General features: G+C 34.5%; 2 protein-coding genes across 2 annotated transcripts in view; one reads left to right on the top strand and one right to left on the bottom strand.

The window, feature by feature from the left end:
- opcml (opioid binding protein/cell adhesion molecule-like) overlaps positions 1 to 19724 on the top strand; it is a 583981-nt gene that overhangs the window by 301084 nt on the left and 263173 nt on the right. The window lies entirely within an intron of this gene.
- Positions 1 to 19724, bottom strand: part of LOC107075678 (uncharacterized) — a 686550-nt gene that overhangs the window by 426636 nt on the left and 240190 nt on the right. Inside the window, exon 4 of the mRNA XM_069183079.1 lies at positions 13862 to 14833. The gene's annotated coding sequence lies outside the window, so the exon portion shown is untranslated. The remainder of the gene's footprint in view (positions 1 to 13861; positions 14834 to 19724) is intronic.

The following is a 19724-nucleotide window of genomic DNA, read 5'->3' as shown; positions in this document are numbered from 1 at the left end:
CAACTTTACTAATGGAACAGGGCAGTGGTAGCCCAGAGGAAAGTAGGCTATGTAGTGGGTTATGAAAGCACCGTAATCACTGAGGGCCTGGCTCAAATCAGTCTGCCTGTCTACCTCTAGAGCACTTTTTGCTGTCTCATATGAACAACTTAATTTTCAGAATCGGTATTGGGCCCAGCAGTGTGCCTCTCTACTTCCTGATGCGCTGAGTGATTGATAATGAGGGAAGCAATGGCCCTATAATTCCAGGTCCTTCCCTGCTTGGTTAGTCACTAATCAGGAGTTAAATCTGACGGGTATAAGCCAGGAGAGATCCTTACAGACACTACAACCACTCCTTCCATCAAGGGTCAGTGGGGAGTGAAGTGAATTGATGTGATTTCCTTCAAAGCATAAGAAATTATAGGAAAGGCATCAATAATTCCCAGATTATGAGCATGCATGTACAGGGACTTTGAAAAAGAGTTTGAAGCTAACTGTAGGTTGCTTAAAACTTCAGAAACACAATGACATCAAAGTGCTTACAGCAATCTTTTATAATCAGCACATTCTGCTTTCAGGAAAAACAAGTGTCAAAAAGCCAAAGGTTTGTACATGGAGCTATTAGACTCGATTTGAAGTAAAAACAGTAATTAAAAATATTGGAGCTAATATTATGATTCATTAAAGACTTGAATTTTAAAATCATTACATGAGGTACAAAACACTGCTGCTAATCTCCTCCTGAATTATGGTACTGTATTTTCTAATATTAATACATTTTATTTTTTTTAAATCTGAAATAGTTTTATAAGAAGACCGTTTTCTTCAATATTTATCATCCTTGATGGAGCAAGTTTCCTAAAACTGTATTAGTTAATTCAAGAGGTTAATCTTTTAGGTTTTTTATGTTATCACATTTTCAGTCATTGAATTTATGAAGAAAGCAAGGAATGTTAACTTTGACATTATGATGTACATATATTTGGTGGCGTTAATACACAACGTGTAGAGGAGTAGTAACACTACTCACAAAATATTGTTAGATTATATAAAGTTGATAATAGGAGATGAAATGTTTACTTTGGAATTTAATTACATTAAGACATCGTCTTTTATATCTTGACATGCACAATAAAATATTGATTTTATTTTAGGCTTAAAGCTTAATTATAGTTGAATAGAGCATCTCATCTTGAATATTTAGGCTTACTTTTTCTTCTTGCCTTGCAGTGTACAAATGGTTAAATAGCACCAGGCCTATCTTTCAAGGGTACTTAAGGGCAGATCAATTATGGTGTGGAAGTGAGGGGGACAATTCCTAGACCTTCGCCCCTGGAAAAAGAAAAAATACACAATCTCCTCTTCTCCAGAAAGCAAGAAATATGCAAGCCCACCCCCTGCTGAACCAAAAAAAGTAAATCCTAACACAGTCACCCCGGAGACTTAAATAAGGGAATTTAAACCTGTATGGCAATGGTGCGATGATTATATTCTTTGCAGCATCTGAAATCATTCCATAGCTAAAAGTCAAGCATACTATAAATATGAAAAGGGAAACAGAAGGTTTAAAATCAATGGCATGTTGTGCATTGTACAAATCCTGGCCTTCATCCAACTAAAAAAAATCATTAGCACCTTATAGGAAAGAAAATGAAAAACAGTAAACACCAAGCAGCAGAAGGCCCGGAGAAATTAATTACCTAGATGTGGAATGACAGGCCATCTGATTCCATCAAAACTCTCATATGTTTAACCCCATGGGAATTCCATGGACCAACAAAATACACACGGCATATCATAAATTGTCAGGCTGGAACATAAAAAGGGAGTCCTTGGTAACAAATCACGAACTGCTGACCCAGAAGTAAGGTTTTTAACTAACTAGGCAAATAAATTGGGTAATCTTCACAGTTCAAAATGTTGTGCAGCTGTTCAACCATATCCTTTGTAAGGCTTTAAAAATAAAGGAGGAGCAGCTGCATAAAATCCATAATGAAATGATACCAAGGTATTGCTGTTAAATTGATTAGAACATGTCTTACAACTAAGCTGTTCTACTTCTACCATAAACCCCCAACGCACAGGATGTCGACACTCTCGCCAATAAACAGCAATGTGTACGCCTGTTTAATTTGATTAACGAATCTTAGTTTTTGATGGAGCTTAACAAACAAGCTCCTTAAAGACTTTGACTAAGCAGCACTGTGTATTTTGCTTGATTATTTGCACTGCGTGACTAAACTGTCGACCATGGATTTATTAAAGAAACATCAGGGAAAATAAATATACAAGATTTCCTAAGACAGAAATATTCTAGCTAGAAGTCTATGTCAAGCCTATACATTAGACATTCATTTATTGTTTTCCAAAGCTTTCAAAATCTTTAGACAGTCTTAATAGCTTACTCTGAGTTCTTCTCATAGAGATGATAAATCCACTTGCAAAACAAATATAAGTTATTAAAAAAGTAATAAAAATATTAAATGGACAATATGTGCAAAGATGTTTTAAGATAGTAATTCTCCCTATGTTCAAGTCTAAGGACTGTGGGAGGAAACCAAAGCACCTACTGTAGTACTGTAGGTTAGTTAGATTCTAGTAAAACTGGCCTTGGTATGAGTTTATGTGTTTGTAGGTCTGCCCTGTGATGGACTAGCATCCCATTCAGGGTGTATCCTGCATTGTGTCCGTTGCATGCTGAGTTAGGTTCTGGCTTCACCACCACCCTGAACTGGAAGAAACAATTGGAAAATACAGGTAAATGGATGCTTTAAGATTTGACCTCATTGGGGATTTAGAAGTGCCAGAAATTATTTTATCTGGATTTTGGCCAGGGTTGACACAGGGGATAACAACTAAACTATTACTGATTAAATGTCTGAATTATGAAACTTTTTCAAAAACAAATAAAATAGAAATTAAAATGAACAAATAGTAACTCATTTACTTTATAGATGCTCTGTTTGAGTATGTCAGTCTGTATTTATTATACAGGTCATCTGGGCATTTTAGAAAACTATGTTTTATTCACAGCTTTGTCACTTTTTAATATATAGTATCATCTATTCTTTATCAGAAAACAGCTGTTCATCTTGAGTATCATGGCAATCTGATGTCTTTGCCAAAAGAATAGGGCTCAAAGCAAGACTGGGAGCTTGCAACTGTTGTTAATAGTGCTTATTTATACATAGAAATGTAGTCCTAGAGTGGAACAGCTATATAAATAAAAGCAAATACTGAAGTGGCTAAAGTTGTATTACGATTAGCATATTACATTTTAATTCAGAAGAACCTGAAGTTCCTTTTTTCAGTGGTACAAACTCTGTTTTTTCTCTGTGTCAGACTGTCCAGTGTTTTTATCTCAGACCCTGGGACTAGGGTGGATGTTTTAATTTATGGGAATGTAGATGAAAAGGCCACATGTCTTTAAAGGTCACATTTTACCAGTCCCTTTGGTGACATTTAGAAAGAGGTTTTACTGCTGTGCTGTAAAAAAGCCACGAAAGAGAAGAAAAGTACTGTAAGTGATTGAATGCAAATCTTGATCTTGTACACACCAAGGATATTTCTTACATGTGCAATTTTGGATGCTACTGCTGCTCCAGGAAAACTTTGTGACAGTGAAGGATTAGAGGACTGTGTGTCCTTTACTGTGTGACATTTGTCATCATCTCTAGTTCAATCGTTTCAGGGTTAGGGCGCATATTAATCTCAGGTTGTCTGTGGGAGTTGGTGTGAGTGACTGTAGATATTTATAAACAACAGAAACAAATATCCCTGCCGAGGGCAGGCATGCAGGAGCTGCATCAGGTCACTAAGGTTTTCTGTATTATTTAGGTTGCCCAGTTCAAACTATTTTGTACACATAGACCATTAGGTTATGGATATATATTATCATGCAGTGTGGAGGAACATGTATAGGTTAATTTCATGCTGAAAAGTAGAAAGAAAAAGCACAAGGCTCAAGCTTTAGAGCTTTCTTCAGGTATGAGGGAGAGAGAAAAGGTGTGCGGGACATGATGTATAGTGCAAAGGAGAACAAAGGACAGAGCATGTGATAATGAGCACAGCAGGTGAGAAAGTGCCCAAACAAATGGAAATCTTGATGAGATGTATGAAAAGCTGAAATCTTAAAATGCATGGAGAGGTTCTAAAAAGAAATTAATCTGTCATTGAAAATTGGTGGAAGGCGTGATCCAGGTTTCAGAAAAATCTTGGTTTCTGATGTCTTTCTGGAATAGGATTCCTGGAATTCCTGTAAAAGGATGCAGATGGAAAGGTCAGTGTAATCATGGCTGGGAGAGGTAAAATTGTGAACCGTTGGCTTGCAGAGATCTTTGATGCTCACTGCTCTGATGTTTTCCTGGAAACGGCCAAGTTTGTAGTGTGGGCATGTACAGTAAGAAAGTTTCAAAGCACTAATTTTATTTTTTTTATTTAATATGTTTAATATATATATTTTTATATTTTACTGCCTCACACAAATAATTTGATATGTTATCATAATCAATTGGGTCATATACAGTAGCAGAAAGGACTAGAAAAAAATGTATTAGCAATACAGTATGTATTATCTTTGCAATTGTTTTAATTTCAGTAATGCTTCATGTTGGTTTTAATTACAGTAATTTTCAGTAATTACTTTTTAAAAATAAATAAGTGTTATTTTTTAATAAAACAAACTGCAGAGAGCCAGTATGCCATGGAACATGAGAAATGATTTGTGACAAGGACGCAGAGGGTTTTTAGATGCCTGGGAAAAGTACAGAATGTGAATACAGCGGTATTATAATAGTCCCCTGCACTGGTCACTATCCAAAAACACACAAATACTGACCTTCATTTTTTACAATAAAGCTATTATGAGATCTGGATTGTTATGAAAGATAAAGTCTCTTATCAATTACCTACATTACATTGGATAACCAAAAACGCTAAATTATTTTTCTAAATATTAATGGATGGTACTATATAATAGCAAAACAAGAAAAGATGAAATTTTACATACAATATCAGATACTTAAAATGTAAAAATTATCTTAATTACTCCCAAACCATATAAAATGACAGCTGTACACTGAACAAGAGTTTTTCCCCTCAGTTGCAAATAAAAATAAAAAAATCACCCATATGCTGAGCACACATGCACCTGTCAATACTCTGCACACTCCACTGATTTTCTTCACAGTACGGCTGTGTTCTGAATGTATGTCAGTCATATCTAACTATACAACCGTCATTCCAGTCCAGCTGTAGCAGCACTTGCTTCTTTTGTCTTGATGATAAGTATTGTGGTCAGAAGATGCCTGTTGCCGTATAAATGTACTGCATATACCATAGTATGATTTTATTAACTCACTTTGCCAATATACCTTTTTGAACTAATGCAAAGATTTGGCACCTGGAACCTGAAAAATGGGAGTGGTCATTCTGTGTCAAATCAAAATTTTGTAAAATCACTGACGTGTCACCAGAACAACATCAGTAAAAACTAAACAGCAACTAAACTGTTTCTACATATTCACGTCAACTGTACTGTATGTACTGTAAAACAATTCTCATTTCACATTGCTTAAAATCTAACTGGATGTGAATTTTGGTGGTATATCATAATATTTTCAAAAAACTTTTGAAAACTCAGCTTCTTTGTAAATGAAAAAGGAGCAATGCCTTCAAATGTATGAACAATCACTTCTCAATAACAACTTAATGATGATTGTCAGATTTTCTTTTTAAAAAGTCTTTCTACTTACCTTCTGACAGTTTTTATCCATATCTGAGATCCATGGTGACAGTGGCTTGTGGAATCGATATGGAAGAAACCGTTAATATGTAACATGTGCATGAACGGTTAATGTGATTGTATTATGATAAAGTAAAATATTATTCAGTCATTTGATCCTGCAAAACAGATTTTTCCAAAAGTTTTTTTTAGTTTAAAAAGCAAATACAATATGAAAATATAAACACTATGTAAAAAGAAACTAAAATAAAAAAGTATTCATAAATTGCAGAACAAAAAAAAACTTGTTACATTTTTTAAGCAAAAAACTGTTTTATTTGAACTGCAGAGGACGTTATGCTAGAAGCCCTCTCTAATAGTATTCGTAAGACTGAGACCTTGGTGCCTTTAACAAGGTAGAGACTAGATCAGCTCAAAGAATCCTATTGTCAAAGTGCAGAGTCTACAAGACTCATACATTCATAATTATCAAAAGGCTTATTAATGAAAAAAGAATCACTTGGATTGTGCAGAGGACTGAGAGGGTCTAATCCAAATTCAGACTAGAGGTCAACTCAGCTACCAGGCACAACTCACATAAACGGTTCATATCTCACTTCCATAAAATAAGGTCTTTCTGTAAGGGCATACAAATGCTAAATGCCACATAAACATTTTGAAAAAAGTAATGCAGGTAAAATACCTGGAAGTAAATTGTATAATATACTGTATTACCGATACAATAATTTAAACTTGCAACTGTATTTGGTTTGGTATGAATAAAAAGTCGAATATGCATATAGACCTTTAAACATACATTTCACACATGCATTGTAATTGTTTTATCATATGCCAATCCCAAATCTGCCAGAAAAAATTACTGTACACCAGCTTGCTGTGCTACAGTACTTAGCTAAAGTAATGGTATGGAAGCTTGCCAGTTTTCCAGCGGGCTGCACTCAGCAGGAGTCTTGGTTTCATGGCATGACTCTCTCTACAGAAATATTAGGTGCCTTCCCAGGGCAGAAAATGCTCTCCAGTTTATTTATTGTAGCTTTATGGGACACAGGCATTTTACTTGTCCTTATCCAACAAAAACAGGCAATAATGTAAACAAGAAAAGCAGTGGACAGTGACATAACCATAAGTAGAATTCAACAGCAGTGAAATTGCATAATGGTTAGTCACTTTCAATTTTCAATCAGATTAAGAACATCATTTCAAAATCTCCTTTCTGTGATTTGGTATGTTATAGCGTTTCCCTGGAAGTATTAGATTAACCCTGAAACTGGCATCTTTTTCTTCAGGAAATTAAGCAATTTAATGATATTATGTTATTGGATCTGGCTAGCAAGGATGAAAAGCAAAGATTGCATTTTTTTAGACTGAAATAATCGATTTTTATGTTTCAGATATTAATAGCAACTCAATTAGGTATTTGAACATTATCCAAGCAGAAGAATAAAAAACTGGTTAAATATTATATCAGCTAGCATTCTGTTTTTGACACAGCATGCAGTATAAATAATGAAATAGACAAGCCTGTGGTTTTGTACAGGGGATACTAGAATAACACCAGGTGCAGCGGTGTATAAAGTGATGTTTGCAGCTCAATCAAGTACACTTCTCCTGAGGTCAGATCTCTATCAGTGGAGCATAGCATAAGCCAGGTACTGAATCTTATAGTTCCAAGGCAGAGAATACAGTTGCTGTCATTCAAACTGCAGATATGAAATCTGCTTGACAGTACCAAACAAAGTAGGAAGTTCTTTAAATTGGCCAGTGATTATGATTTTTATAATGAAGGTATTTCTTGAAAAATGGGATTAATGGGATCATACCCTGGCTGTCAAATCAAACAATCTTATCACTGTCTCAGATGTCGTAATTTGTATATAATATACAGTATACAGGTGGACAGATATAATTTCTTTTTAATTGTGAAGAACATGAATCAAAGTAAAATATACAGTATGCAGAATAATTTTTATATATAAAATGAAATCTAATGGTGAGTAATCATCAACATCAAGCAGCTATTGTCATACAAATTGAAAATGAATGGCTTTCACTATGGGCAAGACATAAATAGAACACACAGCTCAAAAGTCAAGTTATAGAGTTACACAGAGCCAATTTATTCAGTCAGAAAGGAGAGGAACAATTTGTTATAGCTAGAGTTACTGCAACTTTAAATATTTAGAGGTAAAGCAAATGTGCAATTTGAGAAATTACAAAAATATTCTGTAAAAAACAGGAAATTTAAGCAAGCCTTGAAAACCCCAGGCCAAAGATCTGCAAAAGCATATTCCAGAATGAATCTGTAACCTTAGATTATAAACAAATGACACTTGAAGAGAACATCTGAATACCACTGGATATACTGTAGACCAAGCAGCAATATATTTAGTAAAAACAAAAAACAAAACAAAGCATTTATTACATTAAAATAAACACGAAATACAAATTAAGTGATTCGCAGATTGAGGAATAGATTCTCTCTCTCTCTACCCCTGAAGTTCAGAACCCACCCAGGTGACATGTGGCCCCACTACACAGCAGATCAGGTGGAGAGGTTAGTTAGAAATTCCTATATCACTCCAATCTGTACTCAAATGAACCTCATTAAAGCTTAGATCACAAAGTACAGTTTGGAGTGTCAAGAACTGAATTGTATCTCAAGCATCACCTGAAGTTCAATTTAAAATGAAAGGGACGCGTAGATTGAAAAGTGTATAAAACTTATGTAATACAGGAGATCCAACTAGCATCACTGTAATACTGGAAGAGTAGAGGCAGAATGTCAAACCCCAGTAGTGGCTCCTGTCTTTAGTTTATCTGAACCTCAAGACAAAGTAGCGATCCGCATTGTTAAAAGGCCTGAGCTGCCTGGCAACATGGCAACTTGTTTTCTTTCTATAGGCGGTGGAGGACACAGGCTTCCAGAAGAAGACATGATCGGATTCATGATCATTAGAGCTGGTGATGGAAGGCCACCACCAGAACGCAGTGACCAGGCAATGCTTAGAGCCTAGACACTTAACAGCAGAGTCCCTCACTACGTACAAGCAGTATGGTACACTGTTCTCACCTGTGAACTTTACCACAGGTCAAACCCACAGGAGTCTAATATTTACAGTAACTTCTGATACAAATATACAGTAATTTAAAGGATAGACATTGCCAAAAGACCCAAACAGGCTGAGAAGGTGACAATTTGCTCCAATTTATTAGCTGTAGTACACACAGACAACCAACAGCTGCTGAGTAAGAGGTACTGAAAACCACAGCCATTCCACTGCGTACACTTGTTACTCAGGTATTTGCATTACTGAAGCATCTTTCAGAGGTGTGATCTCATGTAATTGCAGCACGAATCTGCAAAATAAAACTGAACTGCTACAGTATGACCAAGAAAACCTGTGAGAGATAGCATAGATTTAACTCTCTACAGTTTCCTCCAAATATCCAAAGACATCCTGGTAGGTTAACTGGCTTCTTGGAAAAGTGTGTGTGTTTGGGTTTGTGTGTGCCCCATGATGGCGTCCTGTCCAGGGTGTATCCCGCCTTGCACCCATTGCTCACCGGGCTAGGCTCCAGCTCCCCCGTGACACTTTACAGGATGAAAGGAAATGGAAGGAAGCAGAGAAACCTACCTCATAAATCAAACTGTTCACATTATATAATGTTTTAATCTGAAACATATAAAAAAATGACAAAACCATACACATGATTCTTTCATGGTACCTACTCTAGGTCAGCACTCGATTTTGGGATTTATTATTTTATAATCACAGAGAATGAGTAAGCAGTTCTTTGCTTAGGTGTTTTTTATAACTCAATCCTGGCAAAAGTTATTTTAACCTAAATCACAACAGATTAATAGATTCTGATCTTTTTCTTTCTTGTCCATTAAAACTATAGATTACCATAAAACTTTTACAAGGAGCTGTCAATATGGACTGACATTTATACACAGGACACTTTAGTTATTATTGCGAATGTTGCTCTTTGATTTGGCATTTGTGATTACTGATGTCTTATAATTGTGTCCGGTGGGCTGAATGGGAGTTACTTTGCAGTTCAGAACGACAACAATGTGGGTACTAAATGAAACCGACTGTCCAAACTACTAAATCTAAACGTAATACTTAAAATTTACTTGAAATATGACCAGCATTGTCTCTGATTTTATTTATTCTGTTTTGAAATATTACATTTCCCATTTTAAAAAGACTAAATAAGTGTCACTCTGAGTGTACTTTGTCACAGTATGGGGTGTTGTTTTATTCTTGGCTGTAATCAATTAAGGCTGATTTAGTCTGAATTATTTAGAGGAGATTGATGATTTTGCCACTTAAAATAAACAGCAGGTTAGCTTTTTATTGGCATTTTACAGATTGTTCTAATCTTTTGGGGAGTAAATAAGAACCTAATTACCACAAAGAATGAATTTTCAAATCTAGTTAGCATGAGTATTTTCAAACATTTTTTCCAGAGTGCACTTATTAAATGAAATTATCCATGTAGTTAGTCTATGTTACTATTTAGTTATTTAAGTGCCAAGTATTTGTAAATTAAATTCTATTTAATAATTTATATCTGTTGATACCTTTTCCTCAAATTTTCAAATAAAATACTTTTACAAATTCTCCTGAGTGCAACAATCTGTTAGTATACTTGATAATTCTTCTGAAACAATGTTTTGGAAAGATCACACCTGCAATAAATCACATTGCCAATTTGACAACATTTAACCCAGACTAACACCCATACTTTAATGACCAAAATGCCATTTTTTACACTATTTATTACAATATTAGTGTAATAATATTACAATTGTTTACACTACTGTCCAGATTTATTCATATCACTGATCATTTTCTGCTGTTATGTCCATTATTAAGACATTTAAGGCTACTCACATAGTGGTCACGCTGTCAGGAAGTGGGCATTCCAGTCAAAGTATACATCAGAGCTGACAAAGGAATGGTTAACTGCACAGAAAATAAATTATCTCGACTGGCCATTTCAATTTCCAGACTTCAAGCCCATTGAACACTGGCGATTCTAACTCAAGACTGAAATTCACTTATGAAAACCAAAGAATCTGAAGGACCTAGAGCATTCTACAGTACATGCAGACTAATCACATACTGAACATCCCCTCCGAATTGCCAGAGCCGCATAGCACACTAGAGTGGAATCCCTGCCAGAGGAGTAATTAAAACATACCAACTAAATTGGTATTAATTTAAGATTACTGTACTATATATCATTTTTAAAATTAAATTCAAGCAAATTACATTATCCAGTCTGTAAAGCTCTCTGTTACTTGATGTTAAATGTTTTTATTTCATCAGGTGAGTGAATACAGGGTATTGTATATACTGTATGTAAGAGCACATGAAGGGGAGATTCATAAGACATGTAATGTTCACAAAATAATTGTTACAACTATTCAGAAAGAAATCAGCATGAATTTATATTTTAATAGTATCTTGTCTCCTACCCCCAGCTACATTTCAATTTGAAGAAGAAAGACTGTTTCTTAAATTTTATAGCACGTACTGTACTGTATTTATTTTAGAAGTTTCAGCTGGAAAGAAGTTAACAAACGCTATGTACTCTAAGTCCTCTGGCCACAGTGCTTTCTTCAACAAATCATAATTCTGTTCAAGAATGAGATGTTTAAATTGGATAAAACTGCCTCCATGACATTTGCAAGATAAATGTCCGTATGGTCAAGTGAGATTTTCATCTCAACCTGTTGTGTTTCTTTCAAATATTCAAAGCCACAGGCAGACTGAAATGAGCAAATCTCATTTCACCAATCCACTTAACGGTTTTCAGGTTGCCCGAACTTCAAAACCACTTACAAGAAAAACACTGATTTTAAAAATTGTGGTAACGTATTACCTCAATACCTCATATTACATATGCAGTCCACTCAAGCACAAAATACTGGTCTGCAAGTGCAGACACAATCAGATCTGCATCCCAATAGGTCTTCCATATCCTAAATGAGCTAATATCTGCTATGCTTCTTGAGGAGTACATATTTTTCACTTCTTTGCTCTTAAAGTTTAATTCACTTTTCAAGATTTACCGCATCTAGGTCAATTGCTCACTTGATAGAGCATAGAAAATTCTTAAGGCAGCTCAAAGCTGTTCAATATTGGATTTGGCAAAAAAAAAAACGTTTTGAAAAAAGTTATTTTCACAAAAGCTGCTGTATATCTTTTGTGTGTATTGTCATATTTTACAATTGAGGTGTAAAGTAAAGTACCATAAATAAGCCTCCAGATGAAGGTAACCTGAAGTCTGGATAAAAAACACAACAGTTTAAAAAAGCAAAATTTGATTATAGTCCAACACCTGCATTGAAGCTGGGAGTTCAATTCATGTGTACATTTAAATATAAAAAGTTGAGATGTCTGCAATTTTCACAGACCAATGCAATATAGAAACATCGTGCTATAAATGTTTTTTTTATATATATCTTAACATTGTACTGTATTCATATAACTGTAATGGTTTCATTAGTGGAAAGCACTTTTACTGTAGAAGCAATAAAAGCAAAACCACCACTATAGTATCTACAGTATATTATTGAAAGGATATAATGTTATACTATCGATCTTTACAGTATAAAAAGACATCACCATCACCAAAGCAGCTAATTTCAAACTTTGGAAACCTGTAGACATCTAAACTAAATTTATTTCCTAAAACCTTAACATAATTGACCACATCCTCAACAACTGGCATGACTGACATTGATAAAACAATGGTTTCTGAAACATGCCAAGATATGGTAACTTTCATATGAAGAAGAGGAATTCCTTAAGTGGTGCATTTCAATATCCCATCAAAGTGATGAAAAGTCATAGTAATCCAAATGTTTAAATGAAACAATGTGCATGGGCATTTTAGCACAGAAAAACATTAAATTCTTTGATGTCTCAATAAATCTCATGCAGTGTATTGTTTTTCCCATAAGGTTAAAAACACATCACATGCAATTGAAAAGTTTTGTTTAAATGTATAATGCATTTCTTATTAAGTAACACAGTTTTACAACAATCTAAAATCCCAAAACATTTACATTTCCCTGCTCTCTGCTCAAAGCTGAGCTGAATGTGTAAAAAACCTCCAAAATACCTTGCTTTGCTTTACAATGTTGACTCTTTGGAATTACAACACTGACACAGGCTCATTCATTTTTCAAACAAACACAGCAGGAAGGAGAATGTATTCCTGAAGTCAACCAGAAACAAAAAACAAAAGAGACAGACTTCTTTCTTCCAGTTCTCTTTGACCTAAGGTATGAACGTGTCAAATTTTGACTTTGATTTCTCACTTAGGCTGGTAAAAGGCCCCCTTGGTAAAATATCAACCAATAAAATGTAAAAGGTAGACATGAGGTATTTCTGATTCACTATCAGTTTACATGAAAAGCATTTTCCAGTGTTTAGTTAATATCCTTGGTTATAAAACAAAAACTATTTTATCTCATAGCAAGAAATTAAATTTAAGATTGACTCTGTCAAAAGTTCTATAAAGACATTTCCCAGATGGAAAGTTGTATTGCCTACATTAATACATTTCTAATATATTTTTGAAAACTATTTGTTGAATTGATGAATGTTCATGTTTTATATTGAACTAATAATTTACCACGCTGCATAAAATGCAACAAACAAATGTTCCAGTTGTAGAGTATGTGAAGGATTGCATATTATGCACATGTATTGCTACATTAATGCCAAAGATATGGCTGTTTTACAGAATTACATGCAAAGCACCATTCATTATTTAATACTTGGTTTGCAATAATCATTTTAGAACAATAAAACAAATATGATGTTGTAAAAAGGTTATAGTCGATATTGCAACATTTGGAAGGCATATAAATGTTAGAAGAGTGAAAACAGGAACTGTTATTGGCACACAAATCAGGAAGTAAAAAAGGAAAAACTGACTTATAAGCCATATTTTGATTAATAATCTAAAGTATAAGAATAAAATGTAAGCAGTGTTTGGGAGAGACCAGAAATGCATGTACTGTATAATACTGAGAAAAACCTTGGCATTATTGAGGAAGTTGACTGATGCTTTTCCAATTCCATTGAAAAAGAAAGAGATGGAACTTACCTTCCTCTTGGTGTTTTGGGGTTGTTAAACCTTCTACTTGTTGCCTCTGACAGACTGCTCCTTTTTGAAGTGTGGAGTCTATTTCTACCTCGGTGTAGACTTGCAGCTACTACCAAAGCGTGGCTTTCAAACGGCAGGATGTTGTCTGAACAGTCCAGGACCCATAATCATGAGACCATTCACTGGCGCTCACTACTGCTATTTCCAGGAATAAGATTATGGCCAATGTAGGAGACAAAGTCATTTCTATTTTGAAATACCTAAGCCAGAATCCAAGCTGACAGGGAACAATACGTGGAAATGATAAAAAACACATCAGTCTCCAGTCTGTATTTAATGAGGATCCACAGTACCAGTGTGTTGTGGAGAACTTGAAGTAGCCTCAAAGGGTTTGTGTTTGTGCAGGACATCCATTGATTATTACAAGGAAACAGAAAGATATTTTCCAAGGAAAGCAGAGAGGTTGTACTCAGTCCAGGTAGCATTCAAATAAATTTAGCCTTAGACGTAGGTTACCAAGAACCATGAGATATATTATTACTTGTATGCTGATACCTACAATAAGCTGATTTTCTTTGCCTTTTGTCATCATATTAGCCAGTTTTTTAATTAAATGCATTCTATAGTGCCACAGCATACTAAAATGCAAAGAACAGATTTTCTAACAAATGCACAATAAAGACTTTTCTAATTTTTGTGATTTTCAAGCAAGTGAAAGTTCAGTCTGCAGCAGCTGCTCAAACTCTTCTTTTCATATTGACTGGGAAAGTAAGTGCTCAGATGGCTACACCTTTGTCAAACAAGATCCACTTTTATAATTTAATTTGCAATAAAGTAGTAATTCATGCTACACCAGCTCATGAAAGGTATTTTTCCTGTTGGTGGTGCAAAGGTTCTTCAGGGTGATAGGTGATGGCTGTCCTTATCTTGAAAGTCCTGGGTTTACTGCTTGGGCCTCCCACAACCGATGTTCTTAAAACATAGAAAAAGAAAAAATAGTGAATATTGTTGAAGAATCGATGTACAGTACAGTATGCTGTTTGCACCCTATTAGCCCTGTAAAATAACACTCTATCATAAGGATACTGTCTCTTTTGTACAGATACTGCAATAATTCACACCATCCTTTAAAAAAATAAATATACTCAAAACAACAAATCTTTTCTTCGAGTATGGTACAGATGAGTAAGAATGTTATTTTTAAGAATGAGTACCTACAGACAGTATTTTTTTTTTGCATTTTAGTGTTCTTTGGAATTACAGAGAATTCACTAACATGCAAATCTATTAATATTTATATACTATGTTGTAGCTTACAGCTTTTAGAATTGAAAGTTAAATTAGAGTTAGGGAGCTACAGTTTCATTGCTTGATTCTGGAATATAATAATGCACTTAAAGCTGTAAATGTATTCAAAAGATTAACAGGTTATTTCATGTGGTGCACAGACTTATTTTGAGACATTACCCTCCAGATATTCTATGGAATTTGCTGAACACAGTTTTGTGGGATCTTATTCATTTTCATTCACATTCCCTGACCAATTTACATGTCCCCAAAAGATTTAAAGGATTATCCATGAATTCACAGGCTGAAAAACTAGGTAGATTTTTTTTTCTCCCTTAAAGCTCAAATTATGGTAATATTAGTGTGATAATGTTATGAAAGAAAGAAACTAAACTTTATTACCCAGTTGCAGACACTCTGTTCTTAACATTTGTAAAGTAATTAAAAATATAAACTCTGTAAATCTGATTTCAAAGAAAACAAAACATTCACCTTTGTGTTTAAATAGAATGATATTTTATGTTAAAGTAGAATGGTTATCACTGTAAGGCCTTTGCTTTTTAATAATTTGATAAAGGTGTAGACTCATGCTGGGTGTTTTACTCATTTCTCTCCCTATCTGTCACCCAGCTATCAGTATGTATTGCCTGTTTTTATTTGATGAATACCCTTTGGTTTCCTATGAAAACATACAGTACAAAAAATACTGCATAACAAAAAGTTCATAACAAAATGGAAATTAAATTTGACAGTTTTTTCAACCCATCATGGTGAATTTATAGAGTGTTGTGGCTTTTAGAAGATACTGTTACAATTCCATTGGACTGTGTTTTGGTGGATTCATTTAAAAATAAAAAATGTAAAACAAATATACTAGTCTTTTAAAAAATCCTACTAAAGACACTAATTTATTCAAGAAGACAGCAAACTCCTTTATTCTAGTTCTTTCAATACTTAACTTTTGCACTGCTATCTAAGACTGTTGAATATTCAAAGTAATCCAGTTATATAATGTGCTAATAAACTAAATTAGAATTAAGCTTTTATAAATGAAGCATATTACTTTTTGTGCAGAGCTTTTATGTCTTCTTTTGGCAGACATCTAAGTTTATTCAGTCTTTCATTTCATTCATTCACAAAAGCTCCTCAATGTCACATTATCTTCAAAAGGGAGCCTTGATCTAACAAATATGACAATGATTCATCTGTGCAATGCAAAATATGTTGTAGAAGTCAAATATTGTAATTAGGTTAAATAAACAGTCTATTACTACGCTTTTTGTTCAAAGTTTAAAATGATGAGATATGCTCAGAAATACTGTAAATATTATTTTTAACATGTTCATATTAAATTTATATTACTATTTATATTCTTAACTGAAAATTATTAGATATACTGTAGAAACAAGGACACCAGTCTCTTTTGTACTGGACCACATCACAAGTCTATTAGGAACATTATTATTCTCAATAAGTGTAATCAAAATTAAAAATGAAATCTTTACACAAGAAGCAATGTTCAAAATTCAGGCAAAAAAACTAAAGACATATAGTATGCCAGTAATGAATCTCTGCTAACGTTCTTTAAGCTTATTGACAATAACATATAAATGGCCTTTACTAGCTAGGTTTATTATCTTTGAAATGATAGGTCTGTGTGCCTTCCTGCAGTATTATTTCCGGCACAATTCTGTAAATCTGTCAGCAGCATGAGTAAATTCAAACCTTGCCGAAATCTCATTTGCCTGAGGAGCTCCTGGGTCCAGCTCACACGGCCCGAGAATGAGAGTGGTGAGAGTAAATCCTACCTGTCTGGAATACAGTGCTCTTTCATGCAGAAAACCCAGAGATTGGACTGGCCACAAAAAAGAAACACTTCTTTGCAAGAAATCCACAGCTCATCAGTAGCATCTTACTCACAAGAAGGGACGGATTCATAACCAAGTGACAATCTCCAAAGAGCTACTACAAGACAAAAGATTAAACTAGTCTAATGAGGCCTTCAAAATCTTGGAATCGGTGGAATTCCGATTAAGGAGACATATACAGTAACTATAACACTAATTTTTGAAAATGAGTAGATGCCAGAAAAATAAACCAATATCGTATTTCTGTGTATATTCCCTATACAGTATATACTGTATGTTCAGTGAAAACGGAGATTTCAGAATAGTCTAGACTGTAATATTTCAGGAGACCTTCCTACTATAATGACATTTGGTAACTTTTCATAACTATTAACCCATTGCTAGGTTAAAACATAATTTTCTTTCACTTATCTAACCTAAACTGCTTGCACTTGCCAAATATGTCGTTGGCTTTTTATATTTCTAAAATCAGTGACAGCCACCTGGTACAAGAGTGTCAAATCAGTTTATTTCACCTTGCACAGGCAAATGATGCCTATAACCACGAACATTTTCATCTATTAAGAGTGTCTTGGCATCTTAGTGTGATAAAAGAAAATGTAAAAAGAGCTACCTTACTAATAAACATGCAGTGATTAGATATGATTATAAAGCACAGCCCTATGTGGACACGATAGAGTTTGTAGGTTAGTTTTGACTGATCATATTTTTAATGATATAAACCAAGCAATTAGTCATAGGATTCTTTGTAAGCATACACCTTATCTAAATAAATTAAAACATAGAAAAGTGAGAAAAAAAACAGAACAAAATAGGTACTTATCCACAAGTCTGATGGTCTTCATTAATATATTCATGCTGAGAGGTATCATTGTTAACATTATCTCATTAGTGTTGTTTAAAGGAGGCTAATCCCTGAAAAGAGGAAAAACCGTGCAACACAGAACTAATTGACCGAATTAAAAAATCTGTTATTTTCTCTTTCTGCCAGGGCAAAGGTAGCCTCCTATACAGCTTGAAAGACATATCTGTAGCACTGAAATCCTCAAATTATTTGAATCCCACAGATGAGGTCATGCATTTGAGAGAAACTGTTGGATGTGTTTCATGAGTATATCTCATGGTCACGAAAGGTCTTTAGTACTGTCAAAAACTGCAAGGACAGAGAGACACTACTATAAATTTCAGAAAGCCCTGACAGTATTTTAATCTAATAATCGCTTCCTCTGCACGAAGATCCTGAGGCTATGCTCACTACAATATCTAGAATTCATACTAAAACCAAGGCAAAGTATCAAGGTCACAAAGATAATGCCAGTAAAGGAACTCATTATCAAATCAGTAACGTAGACGTATAAACGTAGACGTAGACAGGGAACAATCGTCAGGGGCTCCTAGAATATGATCTTGCTCAAGTGTAATCTTGAGAAGAGGTGATTATAATGCAACTTTATGGAGGTATTTAAAATTCTGAATGGTGTGGATGAAGTCAATCCACTGAAAGTGAAACTAGAACCTAAGGTAACTAGAAACTAAGGTAGAGTGTATTTAAGACTGAAAGCCAGAAGCATTTATTAATGGAAAGATTTGATGGGGTCTGGAGCAAGCTGCTGTGCCATGCAGTTGGAACCGATTTCCTGGGATTCAACCAAGAAATGCCAGGACAAAATCTTTAGATCAATGAGCAATCAATTGAGCAAGGTGCACTGAATAATCTCTTTGACCCAAAGATCTCATGCAGATGCTTTTCTGAAACAAGCCAGGGTGTGGGCTTTGACAACACGGTGCACCTTGTTCAATTCTCCCACAACCCTTTCGCAAAGAAGTGCTCCCTGTTCTCAGTTTTAATTGTTAATCCATGTAGTTTCCCCTTTCGTCCTCTGGTTTGTCTTTTACTGTAGATTCTGAACAGGTCCACTGGATTGACTTTCACAGTTCCTGTGAGGATTTTGTGTATTCTGTTCAAGACTGAAAACGTTCTGTTCTTTATGAGTGTAGGATATCACATTCAGTCACGAACAATTAATCAAATAATTTTGATTAAAACATTTTCATTCTAAAACATACATGCATGAATAGAGTGGAAACTTTTTTAGATGCTCAGAACATAATACTCATTACATAGCTGTATACTGTATATATAATTTTTCCAACATAACACCAATTAAAATGGAGAAAAGACAAAACAACCAAAATTGCTCATGACTTTTACCCCATAGGCTCACCATGTGGTAATTACAATTTAAGAGATCTCAATGACTCCACAACAAGCTTGAGATTCTCTTAATTATACCAATGTTAAGGTGCTTTCTGAAACATTTTTTTACGTGTGATAGGTGATTATATTGAACCTAACTGAACTACAGGTTCAAAAGCTTGATTAGGCAAATGTAATCATGAGCAATCTCAGGTAAACTGTTACTGGGCAGTTTTTCACCTTTTCATCTCACTTCCTCACCTTCTGCTATTTAATTAGACTTGCCAGAATACCTGATTACGTTTTTTGTCCTTTTTGGCTTTAGCTTTAGTGTTTTTCTATAGTGTACACACAGTGCAGCCTAGTGTTGCAGTTAAACACTTCTCAGATCATTTTACTCTAGAGTAATTAACAGAAAAGCAATAGCACCCAAAAGGTTTGAGTTTTTCACACTATTAGGTAAATTCTTTGGTTATTCAAAAGCTGTTCTCTTCACAAGTTATTTAAAATC

Source organism: Lepisosteus oculatus, chromosome 23 (genome assembly GCF_040954835.1).
Source record: "Lepisosteus oculatus isolate fLepOcu1 chromosome 23, fLepOcu1.hap2, whole genome shotgun sequence".
In the NCBI taxonomy this organism is placed as follows: Eukaryota; Metazoa; Chordata; class Actinopteri; order Semionotiformes; family Lepisosteidae; genus Lepisosteus; species Lepisosteus oculatus.
Note: the sequence above shows the minus strand (reverse complement) of the source record. Positions and strands in the feature narration are given on the sequence as shown.